We start from the raw sequence: 18,774 nt of genomic DNA, 5'->3' as shown, positions 1-18,774 counted from the left end.
CTTCACTAGTTTAGGAATAATAAAAGAGTGACCATAAATGACAAAACACTTACAAATGACAATGGTTAAAGACTTGATGAGAACTTACTATAAGAGTTGATATAAGAAAATTTGGATATTTCTATAACACAAAACATTCAGTAACAAAGTTTAGCATCATTCTCTTTGACAGTGCTTTCCTGATAGATAGATAAATAAATAAATAAATAAATATATATATATATATATATATATATCAGATAAATAAGCCAAATTAGTCAAATACTTTCTCCAATGAGAAAAAATCCTCTGACATGTTCCAGGGGCCCTCTGGAAAATATCAGAGTTAACTAGAGGTAAAAGCACCTTTTTGCACTTAATTTTTTTTTTTTGGCACTTGCTTAAATAGGATTATAGGTTGCTATGAAGCAATACTTATCTATTTAACCAGAATGATAACAAAATATTTCAAACGCAAATAAAGGTTACACAGTTGTTAACAAACTTTAGCTTTTAGTCTTTTTAATATTAAGATTTCATTTTTTAAAAATATTCCGGCAACTCACTGAGACTTTAAGCATGAGGAACTGCTTTGATAAAACAATTAGAGAACCTTTTGCAATCTTTCAACATTAAGAGCAGACTAATAGTTAAAGAAAAAAAAATTTTTTTTTAACTGGAAACTGAAAGGAAAGGAGCGACACATAGCAGCAATTCACCGGAGAGTTCCGCTTTATTAGGGAAAGGTGCTGGGTTATATAGGAAGGGGCATTAATTGATTGAGGTGTCACTTCTACGGGGCTGTTGGCTGTTGGCTAGGTGCTGGGATTGGGAGGGGGGCGAGAGGTGATTGGGCTTCAGGTGGCGCCGGCGGGAACTGAGGACCCCAAAGAGAAGCCGGAAGTTTGCCATCTTACTGGTGGGGACCCTTCATTCCCCCCTTTCTCCTCTATGGGTTTGTGGACGTTGCTTTCTCTCTGACTGCTTCTTGCTGAACAGGGGTGTAGAAGGGAGTGAGGGTTTGAGGATTGGGAGGAAAGGGTTGATAGGATTCACCACAGTAAGAATGACTAGATGTGGACTTCTTCAGGTTGGAAATTAATGAAGGTTCTTTGTAACTATAGGTCGAGGACCTGTTGATTCTAATGGTGCTAAGAGGATATGGGTGTCAGGAGCCAGGCGTCTGTGGCCATTGTTTCCAGGAACAGTTTCCAGTGGAGAGAGGGGTCCATCTCAGCATGTGGTGAGGAGATCACGTGAGGGTGAGGGATCTTCTGTGGCCAGAAGCTGGTAGTTCCTGAGTAAAAACTGGTTGAAAGCTTGATTAGAGATTTTTCCAACTTGGGATTTGATGAACTTTATTATACAGGGTAAGAAGAGACAGGTGAGAAGAATGATTATTATGGGGCCTGCAATGGGTCAGAGCCAGGTGAGAAGGGGGTTTGTCAGTATTGAAGAGAATGGGTTGGAATTGGAAGCAGAGTGGAGACTGGAGGCAAGGTCGGTGAGTTTGGTGATGTCAGTTTCTACAATGCCGGATTCATTGATGTAATAGCAGCACTCTTCCCGGAGGAAGTCGCAGGTGCCGCCCTTCTCGGCTGTAAGCGGATCTAGGGCCTGCCGGTTTTGAAGGGTGACTTTAGCTAGCGAAGTGACCTGTCTTTGGAGAGAGGCTAGGGAATCGGCAGTGGATGTCAGGGCTCCCTCAAGTTTGGCATTGAGATCTCTAACTGCCCATAGAGAGTGACCAAAGGCTTCTCCTGAAAACCCTGCCCCAATGGCTGAGGTGGTTAAAGAGATACCAACCATGATGGGAAGGAAAGCAGCCCTTTTTGTGCACAAGGGCAAGGGAGATTGGAGCTCAAGAAATTCTGCCATGCTGTAAAGTGTAAACTGTGGGATTAGGATGACAAGAATGCAGGGTGTATCAGAGTTGAGAGGCACTGAGTTGAAAAGATTGCCATTACACCAAAAGAAGTGTCCCGGTTGCGTAAAAGTCTTAGAGCCGGAGGTAGGGGTGTAGATAGAGAGGCAGTGAAGTGCACTGGAGTGGGGTGGAGTTGGGCCTACACAGTGGTGGATGGTGAGATTATCTGCGTATTCTGGTTCCCATAGGGGTATGTCTGCCAGGGGGCAGAGGGGTTCTCTTTCTGCATGGAAGGAGTAGTTGGAAATAGTAAGGGGCATGGCGGCCAGCAGTGGGCGCTGTAGTGATGCGCACAAGAAACAATTGGCTGTGTTAAGGGTGTGGTTGAGAAAGATGGTGGTGTTCTGAATGAGCTGTAATGAAGAGTAGGAGAAATGGGAAGAGGGGCGGGGATAAGAAGATGAAGAGGCGCCGTCAAGAGTTTGGAAAATGACTTTTTCGGAATGTCTGATATCTGATGCAACTTGAGAGATCTGGGAATGAGAGGGAACATACTTTTGAGAGATATGAAGGGTACCGTGGGGGGTCGAGGACCCCCCCCATAGTAAACTGAGGCTGTGACTCTGGCAGCTCATCGAGAGTCCCAGGGATCTGGGATTGATAAGGAGAATGAGCCGTTGGGATATTTCATGAAACAGTTGGAGGAGTAATACTGTGGGTACCGGGAGTTACTCATGTGGTAACGAATTCACCCAGACTTCCCTAAGAAGGCAGAGTGCCGGAGTCACGAGGTACCTAGCGCTAGGTGTTTTCAGCAGACAGAACAGATTTCGGAGGACGGAACAGAAGGAGGAAGGGGCGGGGAAAGGGAGCGTTCTCATCCGCAAAGGAGTCACCTTGTTTACGGCTGTTGGAGGGGGTCCTGAGATTCTGCCGCAGCCGTGAAGGCCTGAGGCAGGGATTTATGGCTGTCGGACGAGGGGTCTGAGGGTCCGCCGCAGCCGTGAAGGCCTGAGGCGGGGAGAGTTCCCTCCTCATCTCCGAGCGTCAGGGCCTTGCCGGACAATCACGGTCAATGGCACTGCGATAGCTCGGGGAAGAGTGGCCCACCCCGGGGAAATTTTGCTTAAAAAGTTTCAGCACTGATTGAAGGGACGGTGAATGCATTTATGACTGTTGGAGGAGGGGCCTGAGCGTCCGCCGCAGCCATAAAGGCTTGAGGTGGGGATTTATGGCTGTCGGAGGAGGGGCCTGAGGGTCCGCTGCAGCCATGAAGGCCTGAGGCGGGGAGCGTTCCCTCCTCATCCCCGAGTGTCAGGGCCTTGCCGGACAATCATGGTCAATGGCACTGCGATAGCTCGGAGAAGAGTGGCCCGCTCCGGGGGGAAAACTTACCTAAAGGCCGGAGAGGAGTGGTGAGTGTGAGGAGCCAGCGCCGGAAAAAGAGGACGAAGGCAAGCTGCTGCTGGTGTTGGGGGGAAGACGGGGCCCAGTTGGGGTGTCCCGTCTCCCGGGTTTCGGCCCCAATGAAAGGAAAGGAGCGACACATAGCAGCAATTCACTGGAGAGTTCCGCTTTATTAGGGAAAGGTGCTGGGTTATATAGGAAGGGGCATGAATTGATTGAGGTGTCACTTCTACGGGGCTGGTGGCTGTTGGCTAGGTGCTGGGATTGGGAGGGGGGTGAAAGGTGATTGGGCTTCAGGTGGTGCCGGCGGGAACTGAGGACCCCGAAGAGAAGCCAGAAGTTTGCCATCTTACTGGTGGGGACCCTTCAGAAACCAAATTCTAATTTTGCTGTGCACTTGATATCAAGACTCACTTGCTTTAATTCACATAGCACGACTTTATCTGTAAGAATATAGTAATTTATTCTTCATTTGCCCCATGGTCCCAAGCACATAAGCCCATAAGAATTATGCCTGCGCTTGCCTGGGGCTTGACTGGGTTTATCCCGCCTTATCTCTAAACATCCTGACCCTCCCCCAAAGCAACAGGCTGAGCTGATCCGCCACAACAAAAGGCACCACGCTGCTGCACCACACTGCTCTCTCTCTCTTTGTCTCTGTCTCTCTGTCCCTTTTTAAATAGCTGTACTTTAGAACAAAATTACTTTCTTTTATCAAAAAACACATTCTTTAGCATACAGACAAGTTTTCATTCTTTATACCTTCTCTTATTAAAACATACATCTTTTAGCATAGAGAAATGTTTTCCTTATTTAAGTAGTTTTCATTAGAACTTAAAATCATTTGATACTTTAACTTTCAGTGAACACTGAAAAATAGGCCACTGTAAACTCTTACACTAGCATTGTTCAGACTGATACATCTATGAACATGTATTATCATTTTTGGAAATGTGCTTTACATCACAATTTCTCATTAGGCACAAAATATGTCTATATAACTTAGCAAACTTTAAAAATTTTGGTTACCACAAAAATTCTCAGGCTGTTTGCATATATACACACTGTTATACATTAATACAGTATTATTATTAAGATGCTTATTTGCTACACTTGTTTACCCATTTTTAGCAACCATGCTAGATTACTTAGAAAACTTTTACTAAACATTAGACAAAGTCAAGCTTTTCTTTAAGCATCTTCTTGAAATGTTTAACAGGTAACATCAACTTAAATGACTTTAAGTAAACTTTGGCAGCTGATAACTATAAGGACATGCACGCCTCAGCCAAACCCAAATTAGCATTAATGCTTAACATTTTTAATCAGATTTTCTGGAAGTTTTAGAATGCCCAATTTTCACAAGCACTTGTCTTTAAATCAATTTCATTAATACCATCCAGAGGTAGAAAGATATTTTCATTTACACACTTTGAAAGGAAGGAGCGACACACAGCAGCAATTCATCGGAGAGTTCCACTTTATTGGGGAAAAGTACTAGGTTATATAGGGAGGGACATAAGGTGATTGAGGTGTCACTTCAACGGGACTGGTGGCTATTGGCCAGGTGCCAGGATTGGGGGTGGTGCGAGGGCGAGAGGTGATTGGGCCTCGGGTGGCGCCGGCGGGAACCGAAGAACCGGAAGAGAAGCAGGAGGTTCACCATCTTATGGCTGGGGGCCCTTCATTCCCCCCTTTCTCCTCTATGGGGTTGTGGACGTTGTTTTCTCTCTGACTGCTTCCTGCTGAACAGGGGCGGAGAAGGGAGTGAGGGCATGAGGACCGGGAGGAAAGGGTTGATAGGACTCCCCACAGTAAAGATGAGTAGATGTGGACTTCTTCAGATTGGAAATTAATGAAGGTTCCCTGTAACCATAGGTCGAGGACCTGTTGATTCCAATGGTGCTAAGAGAATATGGGTGTCAGGAGCCAGGCGTCTGTGGCCATTGTTTCCAGGAACAATTTTCAGCAGAGAGAGGGGTCCATCTCAACATGTGGTGAGGAGGTCACATGAGGGTGAGGGATCTTCTGTGGCCAGAAGCTGATAGTTCCTGAGTAAAAGCTGATTGAAAATTTGATTAGAGATGTTTCCGACTTGGGATTTGATGAGCTTTATTATACAGGGTAAGAAGAGACAGGTGAGAAGAATGATTATTATGGGGCCTGCAATGGGCCAGAGCCAGGTAAGGAGGGGGTTTGTTAGTATTGAAGAGAATGGGTTGGAATTGGAAGCAGAATGGAGGCTGGAGGCAAGGTCGGTGAGTTTGGTAATGTCAGTTTCTACAATGCCGGATTCATTGATGTAATAGCAGCACTCTTCCCCGAGGAAGACGCAGGTGCTGCCCTTCTCGGCTGTAAGCAGATCTAAGGCCCCCCGGTTTTGAAGGGTGACTTTAGCTAGTGAAATGACCTGTCTTTGGAGAGAAGCCAGGGAATCGGCAGTGGATGTCAGGGCTCCCTCAAGTTTGGCATTGAGATCTTTAGTTGCCCACAGAGAGTGACCCAAGGCCCTCCTGAAAATCCTGCCCCAATGGCTGAGGTGGTCAAAGAGATACCGACCATGATGGGAAGGAAAGCAGCCATTTTTGTGCATGAGGGCAAGGGAGGTTGGAGCTCAAGAAATTCTGCCATGCTGTAAAGTGTAAGCTGTGGGATTAGGGTGACGAGAATGCAGGGTATATTGGAGTTGGGAGGCAGTGAGTTGAAAAGACTGCCATTACACCAAAAGAAGTGTCCTAGTTTTGTAAAAGTTTTAGAGTCGGAGGTGGGGGTGTAGATAGAGAGGCAGTGAAGTGCGCTGGAGCGGGGTGGAGTTGGGCCTACACAGTGGTGGATGGTGGGATTATCTGTGTATTCTGGTTCCCATAAGGGTATGTCTGCCAGGGGGGTGGAGGGGTTGTCCTTCTGCATGGAAGGAGTAGTTGGAAATATTAAGGGGCACAGTGGCCAGCAGTGGGTGCTGTAGTGATGCGCACAAGAAACAATTGGCGGTGTTGAGGGTGTGGTTGAGAAAGATGATGGTGTCTTGAATGAGCTGTAACCAAGAGTAGGAGAAATTAGAAGAGGGGCGGGGATAGGAAGATGAAGAGGAGCCGTCAAATGTTTGAATAATGACTTTTTCGGAATGTCCGATATCTGATGCAACTTGAGAGATCTGGGAATGAGAAGGAACATACTCTCGAGAGATATGAAGGGTACCGTTGGGGGTTAAGGACCCCCCATAGTAAACTGAGGATGTGACTCCGGCGACCCATCGAGTGTCCCAGGGATCAGGGATTGATAAGGAGAATGAGCTGTTTGGGATATTTTATGAAATGGTTGGAGTAAAACTGGGTACCGAGAGTCACCCATGTAGTTAATGGCACAAGACCAGTAAGGACATCCCCCATAGGTGTCTGGCCACTGCCTGCATGAGGCTTGTTTTTGGTCATAGAGGAAGCAGAGGTAGGGAGTGAAGAGGGGGCTACTAGTGAACACTTCGGTGGAGGGAGGAAAGTGAAGGTACAAAGGCTCGGAGCAGCCTTTTAGAGGGCAGTTTGATGTGGTAATGAGGGCAGTGGTTTTTGTTTGATGCTGTGTGTAAGTCTGTCTGACCTCGAATTGCCATACAAAGGAGGCTGAGGTGACGGGAAAGATGATAGAAATGAGGAACAAGAGCGAGAGAGCAGTAAAGAAAGAAAAGGTCATGGTTCGGGTATGGATGGCAAAGGGGGTGAATGGGAGATGCGGAGTTTCAAAGGATCAGAGGGATGGAGCATGGAAGAGTAGACAGCATCTTGGGCTGTATCCAAAGGACTCTGGGTTGGGTCTTGGGTGTCCAGAGGAAGTGGGTCCTGGGTGTTTGGTTTCAACCTGGAGATATGAATCCAAGGGGTGACAGAGTTATCAGGCAGTGAGAGCTTAGCGGCCGAGGGGGTTCAGAGAATGACTGGGTGTGCACCTTCCCATTTTGGGGTGAGAGGGGGCTTATTTTCAGGAGGCTTATAAAACACTAGTTGACCGGGTCGTAAGACAGGAGGGTTTTGGGAAGTGGATGGATCTGGGTGGAGCCAATCCTGATATTTCCATAACTCAGTGTGGAGGAGAAAGAGTAGCGGAAGGGCCATGTTGGGAGGAATTGGTCCTTTGTTGGGGGGGAGCTCCGGGGGTAAAATTGGGTGGCTCTACATGATCTCAAAGGGTGACAAGAAGGAAGGTTTTTTTTGGGAGGGCCTGAATGTGGAGTAGAGCTGAGGGAAGTAAGCGTATTGTAATAAGGTGGACTTGGAGTGATCATGATGAAACTGTTTGAGGTCCTGAGCTAGGACCTGTCCAAAAATATGGGGACTATCTCGGAAACCTTGTGGCAAAACTGTCCAAGTGAGTTGTTCAGAATGTCTTGTGTATGGGTCCGTCCAGGTGAAGGCGAAAAAATCTTGGGAGGAGGGGTCCAGAGGGATAGAAAAAAATGTGTCCTTGAGATCTAGGACAGAAGTGGGAGGCCGAGGCAGGGATCCCCGATAAAAGGGTGTATGGATTTGGAACTAAGGGATGGATAGGGATGATGGCCATGTTAATGAGGCGGAGATCTTGGACTAGGCGGAAAGATCCGTTGGTTTTCTTAACAGCTAATATGGGAGTATTAAACGGAGTGTGAGTGGGTCTGAGGTAATTTTTGTTTAAAAGGTCCTGAATGATGGGTTGGAGGTCTATGAGGGCTGAAGAAGTTAGGGGGTATTGGGCCTTACAGATATACTGTGAGGGGTCCCGTAATTTAATAGAGGCAGGAGGACATAGAGCCATGGAGGGACTTGTAATGTCCCAGGCCTTGGGATCTACAGGGTGTATGAGGGCGAGACTGGAGCTTTCATCAGATAGAGGGGGTCATCGGCTATGAGGGCCATCAGAAAGGGGGTACTGGGAGCTGTGGGAGTGGATATAGTTATGGAAACATGGAGGAGAGAAAGGATGTCCCGTCCTAGTAAAGGGATGGGACACTGGAGCATAACCATGAAGGAGTGGGAAAAAGGTATGGGATTGTCCTGGATTGTGCATAAAAGGGGACGGGTTTTCAATGGGAAGATCTGTTTTCCTGTTACCCCAACTATAGGAGTAATGGCTGGCATGGTAGGGCCCTGGTATTCTCGCAAGACCAAGAAGGTGGCTCCTGTATCTAGGAGGAAGGAGATGGGGCGACCGTCTACTGTTAAAGTAACCCTGGGCTCCTGTTTGGTGATAGAAATGGTCAGGCGAGAAGACCCCAGGCCCCATGAATCCTCCTCTGCCAGTCCCACTACAGTGGGCTTAGGAGGGGGGTTGTTCGTCCAGTCTCCCCTTCGGGTGGTTGGACAATCAGACCCCCAGTGGCCCTTTTTGTGGCATCTGGGGCATGGGGTGGTAGGAGGTCTGGGGAAGGGGCACACCCTTGACCAATGTCCTTCTTTTCCGCACTTGAAACAAGCTATGGGGGGGGGGGCTTGTTTGTGGAGGGGAGCCCAGGTTTTGGTTTCATCAGCTGGGCCAACATCTGAAAGTTGGCCTGATCAGCCTTTTGTTTACAGCGTTCTTTCTCCTCCTCGCGGTTATGGAAGACTTTAAAGGCCACTGTTAGGATCTCAGTCTGTGGGGTAGCGGGGCCCTGATCTAACTTTTTGAGTTTAGCTTTAATGTCGGGGTAGCTTTGAGACAGGAAGTATGTCATAAGGATATGTCTTCCATCTGGCGTTTCTGGGTCTAGGCTGGTATACTGTAACAGGGCTTGGATGAGTCTATCTAGGAATTTGGAGGGAGTTTCTTCCTTTTTTTGAATTACATCCTGGAGCTTTTGAAAATTGGCTATTTTACTAGCTGCCTTTTTCAGACCTGCTATTAAGCAGGAGGCAAAAATATCCCGAGACTGGAGACCTACAGAGGTGTTATAATCCCAGTGCGGGTCTTGTTCAGGGGCAGTGGTGGGGCCAGTGGGATAGGTGGGGTCAGTCCTCTGGGTTTTGGTAGCGTGTGTTTGGGCGAAGTCCCAAACTCATCTACGCTCTTCAGGAAGGAGGTTATTGGCTAGGAGCATGAGAATGTCATGATGTGTGAGGCTGTAAGACTGGAGGGTCCATTGAAACTCCCTGATGTATGTCATGGGATCAGTGGAAAAGGAACCAAGGCGTTTTTCAAGTTGGCTAAATCCCCTAAGGGGAAAGGTATGTGAACTCGCATGATACCTTCAGGTCCCGCCACCTCTCGGAGGGGGGCAATAATTTGGGGACGCCCCCGGGATCGAGTCTGAAGGGGACTGAAAGGTTGTGGCTCAGTCTGTGAGGGAGAAACAGGTGATGAGGGCAAAGATGGAGGAGGCCCCCGGGACCTAGTTAAAGGGGGGCTGAAAGGCTCAGGCTCAATCAGCCGGAGAGGGGCAGGTGAGGGGGGTGAAGGTGGAGGAGGTGAGATGAGGGAGGAAATGGTGGGAGAGGAAGGGGGAAGGGCTGTTGTAGGAGAAGAAGGGGAAGGGAGTGGTCGGGAGGCCTCTGCAGGGGAGGAGGTGGAGGCGGCAGCGATGGCGGAAGAGGGCGGAGGGGTTGTAGGAGATGGAGCGGCTGAAGGAGGAAGCCTGTATGGCGGAGGTTCATCGGCCAGGTCAAAGGTAATCAAAGAGGGACTGGGAGTGTGTGCAGGGGAGGGAGGTGGCCTGCAGGCTAGGAGAACTTGGGGCAGGGAACAGGTGGTGCAGAGGCCGGGATTTTGGGCTAGGAGGCGAAAAGCCTCAATATAGGGAATCTCCTTCCATTTTTTCAGGCACTGGCAGTAGTTTAAAAGATCATGAGTGATGTTAGAATCAAGAGTTCCCCCTGCGGGCCATTGGTTGTGATTGTCTAGGGGGTATGTCAGTCAATCTTGGGAGCAGTATTTACAGAGAAGTTTTGGTTTTATATCAGGTGTCAGGGAGAGGGTGGCTAGATACTTGAGCAGGCATTCAAGAGGTGAATCTTTAGGGAGGGATGAGGAGGCTCCCATGGCTAAAGGACAGAGAAGGAGACAAACAGGGGAAGACAAAAGGAGATCCTCGAACTGGGAGCAGACCCCAAGGAGACAAAGGGCATCCCCGATGATCCTTGGTTGTCTGTGGAAACTCGTATACGAGTCGGAATTTTGTAGGAAGTGTGGGTCGTCACCCAGACTTCTCTAAGAAGGCAGAGTGCTGGAGTCACGAGGAACCTAGTACTAGAAATTTTCGGCAGAAGGAAAGGAAGGGGGTGGGGGAAAGGGAGTGTTCTCATCTGCAAAGGAGTCACCTCATTTATGGCTGTTGGAGGAGGGGCCTGAGGGTCCACCGCAGCCATGAAGGCCTGAGGCGGGGAGAGTTCCCTCCTCATCCGCGAGCTTCAGGGCCTTGCCAGATGATCACGGTCAATGGCGCTGCGATAGCTCGGGGAAGAGTGGCCCACCCTGTGGGAATCTTAACCCGAAATGTTTCGGCACTAATGAAAGGAAGGGGCAGTGAGTGTGTTTATGACTGTCGGAGGAGGGGCCTGAGGGTCCGCCACAGCCGTGAAGACCTGAGGCAGGGAGAGTTCCCTTCTCGTCCCCGAGCGTCAGGGCCTTGCTGGATGATCACGGTCAATGGCGCTGCGATAGCTCGGGGAAGAGGGGCCCACTCCAGGGGAAAACTTACCCAAAGGCCAAAGAGGAGTGGTGAGTGTGAGGAGCCAGCTCTGGAAAAAGAGGACGAGGGCAAGCTGCCGCTGGTGTTGGGGGAAGACAGGGCCCACTTGGGGTGTCCCGTCTCCCGGGTTTCAGCACCAAAATGAAAGGAAGGAGCGACACACAGCAGCAATTCACCGGAGAGTTCCACTTTATTGGGGAAAAGTACTACGTTATATAGGGAGGGACATAAGCTGATTGAGGTGTCACTTCAACGGGACTGGTGGCTATTGGCCAGGTGCCAGGATTAGGGGGTGGCAAGAGGTGATTGGGCCTCGGGTGGCACCGGCGGGAACCGAAGACCTGGAAGAGAAGCAGGAGGTTCACCATCTTATGGGTGGGGGCCCTTCACACTTAGACACACAAACATACAGACTGAGACATCATGATAAGGTTCCCTCTGGCATCTATCCGACATTGAAAACTGGCTATTCACTAGAACAAAAAGTCTGCCACCGACCCTTCTGGACTTCCACACTGAGGTTGTTAGCTCTTCTCCTGATATCTTTAACCTGTAAAAGAGTGGTTGGATTAAATGTTCCCTCCGGCAGCCAGCGAATGTTAAAGGACAGCCACTCGGAAGTGCAGAAAACAAGAAATTTTCCCTGACGTCCATGCTCAAATTGTGAGCTCTCTCCCTAATGTCTGAGAAAAATGGTCTGTCATGAGAGAGAAGGGGGTCTTCTGAGTCTGTCCCATTTCTTCTGTCAACAAGACTTAAGACAAACACGACAAACAAACAGGCGCCTACAGAGAAGAATCTGCCGTGGCCGCGGAGGCAAAACTGAAAGTAAGTTGAGGGCCTGTTGGACTGCAGCGGCAGCCGACTTTCCTCACAGATGGGGCAAGGGACATCTCCCAAGACCCTTGGTCGACGACCTGCCAGCGCGTCTGCCTAAGTCAATGCTAACCCTGATACAGATTGGAGCTCCTACAGGCTTATACAGGCTTGTTCACGAACAAAAACAGTGAGACACAGACAGACAGATAATTGAGTGCACTAACCAGCTGGCACAGGACTCTCTGGGTTGGGGGTCCTGGGGGTCTCTGGGATCCTGGACGAGCCTCCAAATGTTGTGCCCAAAGTTGCGAATCCCAGAAGACCTCCAAGGAGCCAACACCGATGCAAAAGCAAAGAGCCTTTATTGGAGCTAGCTCAAGCTCAATCTCTCATCTACACCAAAGCAGTGGCAAGATGCCAGAGAAAGAGAGCGCGTTTTCCCTAGAACAAAGGTTTTATGGGTTTCCAGGGCAGTTTGGGGGGTGATGGCCATGGCCCTGGCTGATTGGGTGGGCCTGGGGGTAGTTGGGGGGTGATGAGTCGTGGCTTTGGTCAATTGGCAGGGTCTAGGGGTGGTGAGTGTACTTCTTGCTGACTGGAGGGGAGAGAGACCAAGCTCCGATTGGGCGAAATAGGATCCGGGTCCCAATTGGCTGAGGTAGGATCCGGGTCTCAATTGGCTAAAATAGAATATGGGAGCTTGCCCTTTCACCGGCCACACTTAAAGAATCCTTAAAATGGGAATCCCCAACCCCTGGGGTGCTCCTCTCTCTGAGGCCACCAGCACCCTCAAAGTGCACAACTTTTTAACTTAAAACTTTCTCTCTCCAACCTCCCAGGGTGCCCCTCCCTCCTGAGGCGGCCTCGCTTTCTCTGTCCAGGAGTAACTCCAAACAAAACTCTCACTCGGACCTCACCACCATGTCCCCGCCTCTCAACTCTCCGCTGCAGCTACAGCGGGGAAAGGGACCGAGGAAAACATACAACGCTCTCCCAGCACCAGGGCTTGTCTTGGGAGGTCTCTTGTATTTTCTTCTTCCTAGCTTTCCCTTCCCTGGTGTTGAGGGGAAATAGGGGAAGCGCCGTTGGTAACTAACACATTCCTCAGGTGAACTGGAGGCTTTATTACCATCAAAAAATAACTCAAACCTGGCAAAGCCAGTTTTCATCTGATCTAACTTTAATCCAGACAGAATAGCAAAATTTGATCATTTTCTGTTTGTCCTTAACCCGGTACAGGAGGCGTCCCCCCAGTACTGTAAACTTCACCCCAGCAGGCTCTCTGGGGGGAATTCTAAGGGAGCTCATCTGGTTCCCTTTCTCTGCTTCCCTAGGCTTAGAATTTTTATTTCCCATCTTTCAAGAGGTCTCTGTGTCTGAGTTCCCTGTGTACTCAACTCCCCATGATGGAAGTTTCTTGCACACACCCCGAGATTACACGTCTCAGCTACACACACTCGACCTCTGAAAAATGCCCAACCACCAAGGCAGTACTTATAGCCCAATTTTCCACCTTGGCTAATGCACGAGGTTACCTGGTTGCCATGGTGCCTGCGTTTTCTCCCCTGCGTCAGTCACGCTGTCTCTGCACAACAGTCTCGGGTCTCCCCTTGGCTTCTGTGCAAAGGTGAGATGCCCAGACACAGTGGGCTGCCCAAAGCCAGGCGGGATGCGTCTTCCCACTCTGCTTGGACTCCCACCCTGCACAGGCAAGAGGATCCCAGATGAGCCTCCAAATTGTGAGAAGCACACTCACTGGTCTAAATTCAATAAGTGGACATGGAGACAAAGAGAACAGCGGAGCGAGGCTTTAATGACGGTCTTGCAAGATTGGGTGTCTGTTGGGCAGGCACACTTGGGGAGTTTGGTGCCAATAATTTATCTCTTAGTGCGTGAGACCCTCCCCTGGTTCCTCATTGGCTGAGTACTACAGGGTTCACAGTCTTCCCCGGAGGTCGCCTAAGCCCGTTATATCTTTCCTTTACATGTCTTATTCTTATTGGTAGGGTTAAAAAAACTCAAACAGGTATAGCCAGGCCCTTATCAATTCCCCCACCCCCACTCTCAGCCTGAGCAGCTTCCACTACGTGGCCCTTTGATAATACCTTACTGTTAAAATGTTTAAACATCTTAGTGGGAATAAATCACATTTAGGTTTTATACTCTTTCCTAACAGTTAACCCTAGTCTCAACACTTATTCTCTCACCAGACCTATCTTCCCAACACCAGCCCTTTCTTCTCTTTCAAACTGTCAAAAAGATTGCACCATCAAAGAATCCCTTTGCCCTACAGGTCACTTTTCTGCCTACACATGTCCCCCCAAAATGCTATTAATTCAGCCAGCCTATGTAAACATAGCAATCAGCCCAAATGCAAAATTTTCTAACCAAACCTTTAACCAGCTTATATTACAGGATTACCAACCCCTCTCCAAAGACGATGATCCTTATTGAACCTGGAAAATGCCATCGCCACTGCAGACCAAGGGCTCATCTGAGGACGACCCCCCCATTAATACAAAAATGAACTTTATCGCCCCTAATCATCAGGAAGTAGTTACTGAAGACTAACCTTCACCCCTTCCCAAATCCTCTACCACTTATAAAACAGAAAAGGGAGGAATATAAGAATATAGTTATTTATCCTCCATTTACCCCATGGTCCCAAGCACATAAGCTGGTGAGGATTATACCTGGGCTTGCCTAGGGCTTGCCTCACCTTATCTCTAAACATCCCAACCCTCCCCCAAAGCAACAGGCCAAGGGGATCCGCCACAATAAAAGGCACCATGCCACTGCCTCTCTCTCTGTGTGTCTCTGTCTGTCTGTCTCGCTGCCCTCTCGCTCTCTCTGTCTGTCCCCTGCTCTCCCTGCTCTCTCTCTCTCTCTTTCTCTCTTTTCTCTCTCTGTCCTGCTGCTCTCTCTGCTGCTCCCTCTCTCTCTCTCTCTCCCCACCCCCATCTGGGGCAGCCACTCTCTCCTTCAGATAGTAAATTCTCTTGCATGGGCCAGTGTCTCCTGAGTCATTATGGGTAAGGAGGGTCACGGCGAGATACCCTTTCACCAATATCTTCAGGAATGCCTGTTGGTAACAAGAAAATAAGGAGCAGGAATTCAAAGCAGTTAGTAAAAAGAACCTGAGCCCGTCCTTGCTCATTCTGAGAAGATAATGGAAGTTGCTTTTTCTTTACTTCTCATAAGATGATCTTCATCCCAAAGGGCAGCTATAGTTTTATCAGAAACCCTGAGTAGACTGTCCACCCTTTTCTTTTTTTACAACATAAGAAACACTCTCCCCTCTACTTTTCTCTGGTAATAAAGAGTTGAGGGCATCTATTTAGAAAAAATGTTTTGAATTTTACAGAATGTTTGATAACTTGGGATGGGGAAAAATGATAAATAGCAAAAAGAAATAAAGCATAGAAAGCAATATATTCGGTCATTTTCACCCAAAATTAGAACATCATGGCCCTAAGACACAAGCCTAAATAATGTTGTTTGTGTTGCATTAACCTTAAGCTATAATACGGCAAAAGCAAATTACAGGAGATCACAAAGTTATAACATTAACAGCAGCTAGCAGGAATATTTTGGCAAGCAATTGATCACTCTACAGATGCAGCATAAACATCAGGATCACAATCTGGTCCTGTGTGAGTTTGTACACAACTTGTACAAACTTGTGTATAAAAACATGACTTCAAAAGTAGGTACCATATTGAAAACTGACCACCCCACAAGACATTTGTATGTTTGAGGTTTGATGGTCCTCTTTTGTTTTTATCCCCTCACTTAACGTGTTTATGAAGGATGGCAGAGCTCAGGGCTGCAGGGGTCAGGAGAGACCGGCAGGTTCAGCTCTACGTCTTCCTGCTCTCCACAAGTATAACCATTTCACTTGTCACCATGGTCCCCTAAAATAGATTTTTAAAGATATTCTCTCATTGTATAGCTGGGTTAATGCCCCCACAATGTTGCAGGTATTGTCAAGTATATTATAAAATTATAAGATGATCCTGTTTTCAAGTAATTTGTGATCTCACTGGAAGCACTGGACTTACATTTAAGCAGCCGTTAGTGATAGTAGGTGGTGGTGGCCAGAGCAGGGAGCCTTGAAGACACAGGCGTTAATCCCATTGTCTTCTTTGGTAGCCATTTAGTACCTAATATAAAGTGCCAGTAATGGAAGTTCAGAATTAAGAATAGGCACAGGGATAAGAGTAACCAATTATTTAGCATTTATTATATTCCAAGTACTTCTCATATATTAACTGACTTTATCATTACCATAACCATAAGGTAAGTAACGTACAGAGGAATGAACAGTCTCGGAGATGTGTTTTGCCTGAGGTCCTACAGCAAGCATGTGCAGGGTTTGAGCTTTCACACCACATCTGCTGATTTCTAAATCCATGCTCCATTCCTCACTGCTAAGTCCTGTCATTTCCTAGATTCTGTAAATGTGTTAACATACCTATGGTGGTGTCTTGTTCAATTATTAAATACAGCAAAGCCTTTGAAGTATCCAGACACTTCTGCAGAAAACTTACTAACATCTAAGAATGTAATAATTTTTTAATTCTCACATTACTGTATCTTAAAGACTATTACTACAGTGTCTTTAAGGTAACACCGAAGACCACAGTGCACACATTATATTTAACTTCCATAGGTTCACATCAAGGGCCGGCAGATTTGAATATATTACTTAGCTGTTTTATTTAGCTCTGATGAATGGAATGCTGAGTTGAATTTGAGAAGTACCGGGATAGATAAATGCAGAACTAGTGCCAGTGAAAGAAGAAAATCTAATAAAGATCTAACAGTACTGTTAGAAGAACATTCTTGTAAACAAATAACAACTACATACATTTCAAGAATCAATTTTAAATAGGAAAAACAAATACAAGACAATCTATCTCCAGTACAAGGCAAAGGTGCCCACACTCACCCAGCTGCCACCTGCTGCTTGAGGAATGCCCACGGGGGAGGTACATTCACCTCCGGCTGTGGCAGCAGATTAGGAGGATTACATGTAATTCCTGTGCATGTTCAGCCGGACCTCCTAGTGCCAACTTTAGTTTTAGATTATAGGTACCCCTGCTTTTTCAAAGTTTGAGTTAATGTCACTTTGCTTTTACGAAATACCTACCTTAGTATCTGTTTTTACTAACCAAAAGAAATCTGAAGAGGATTTTCACTTTTATGAAGAAAGGCAAAAAGTGAAATAGCGCTCATCATTTATTTTATGAGTCAGAGGCAGCGCACACTCAGAGCAGCGAGAGTGGCGCCCCCAAGTTCCTCCCCTGGGAACTGCACTCAGCATCTCAGCATCAAGACGCCATGGCTTTGAATGGTGGTCTGTGAGCATCTGTGTTTTACCTCAATTTATTTTGTGCATACGTTGGCAACATGTGTCCTAAGGTATCAGAAAAGACTAAGAGAGGTTACTTTTTGGCCCTGGGAATGCTAAAAAAAATTTTTACATATAAATTCATGGCAACTGCTCCTTCACTTTACACCATTTTGGCTTATGAAGATTTCATAGGAAGGCTCTACCTTCAGGTAGTAGAGGAGACCTGCATTACATTACAAAAGGAGCCTTTCATTGTATCTACCCAGCTTTCTGCACTGGCATCATCCCGTTCAAAAGCAGACACTGATGTTATTAAAAGCTGATTTCCACCTACTGGATCTGAAAATGAACACTAATGCTCGTAGAAAAGGGACCCACGGCAGCACTTGGAGAACAAGGGAAAGTCTAAGCTTCTGCCTCAGAAATACTGCTCTAACCTCCTTTTCCAAAGGTTCTGAGACAAAATTATTTCCAAATGTGAACGCGTTTCCAATTTTTGTTCCCAGCACTGAAATGAAGAAACAAATTCTTACACGGAAATAAGTTCCCACCTTCTCCTGAGAGATTACAGGAGCTCAGCTGGGAAGAAAGGACAAGGTGAGGGGGGCAAGGCCGGTGCAGCAGGCCGAGCCAAGTGTGGGAGGAATGAGGTTGACTTCTTAGTTTTATATTTCCTTTGGGGTCTTTCAATTTCTGAAGGAAAGGCGCTCATTTACCCTTATCCTAGGGAAATACAAGTAAAGAGTGAGCAACACCTTTATTTCCCAAATCTTACAGTCACATGAACCCTTCAGAAATCTGAGCTTTTTACGCTATTTATATGCATGACTTACTATAAAGGTACAAGGCTTTTAGTCATTTTACAAATGAGAAAATGGTGGTGGCAGGTACTAAGAAACACATCTTAGTTTATTTGATGAAAGAATTGGAAAATAAAAAAGACCAAGCACTTTCCAGAAGAGGTTTCTAGTTTAGCTTAAGACAATTAAGGTACCGCATAAACATAAGGTTTGGTGTAACAGGATGACTTAATGAGATATAAACCAGTGTACCATGTTCTTTGCTGCTGTGGATTCATTCACAAAAGGATTAAAAGGCAGTTTTGCTCTCCTCTCCCCTACCCCCCCACCAAGTGCACAGGAAGGGCAGAAGACCCCAGTGAGTCCTGGCCTCCCTTACCTCTCGAGGCTAGCCAGAGGCAAGGGAAGGGGGCCACCCTGCAGGACAAAGTGGACTTGCTGAGATGCAAGTTAGGGGAGGGGTGGGCTCGTAAGTGCCAAAGTGGTGGCTCTTTTCTTCTGCCTGGCCTTCGAAGTACCAGGCTCTGGAGGGCAGAAGACCATAAGGGTTCCAGTGGGTATCTGGAGGTGGTGACACAGGTCTCCATTACCAGCCTGGCACAGAGGGAATGAAAATGCCAGGGAAATGGCCTACTTGGGAGTTTGGGTAGAATGTCTTTCCAAAAACCTTTTGCCTGATTTTCCTAGACCAACAGAGACTGGTTACTCTAGGGGAAAATGGATTAGTTACTTTAGGAGAATGAAAACATGAGAAAAACAAATATACATTATAGTTACTATTTCATAAACCTGGCAAACAGGATACAATGTCATACACAGAAAATAAGATTCATTGTAAACACTCACTACTTCAGAAAGTAGTACTTAAAACTTCACCCTGTAAAATCACTGTACTAAGAAATCACATTTGCCATGT

General features: G+C 47.1%; 1 protein-coding gene across 13 annotated transcripts in view; it reads left to right on the top strand.

Moving 5' to 3' along the window:
• Positions 1 to 18,774, top strand: part of LOC118972175 (uncharacterized) — a 65,228-nt gene that overhangs the window by 10,392 nt on the left and 36,062 nt on the right. The window lies entirely within an intron of this gene.

This window comes from Manis javanica, chromosome 13 (assembly GCF_040802235.1).
Source record: "Manis javanica isolate MJ-LG chromosome 13, MJ_LKY, whole genome shotgun sequence".
Taxonomy (NCBI): domain Eukaryota; kingdom Metazoa; phylum Chordata; class Mammalia; order Pholidota; family Manidae; genus Manis; species Manis javanica.
The sequence above is the reverse complement of the archived record's forward strand: the minus strand, read 5'-3'. Positions and strand labels throughout refer to the sequence as shown.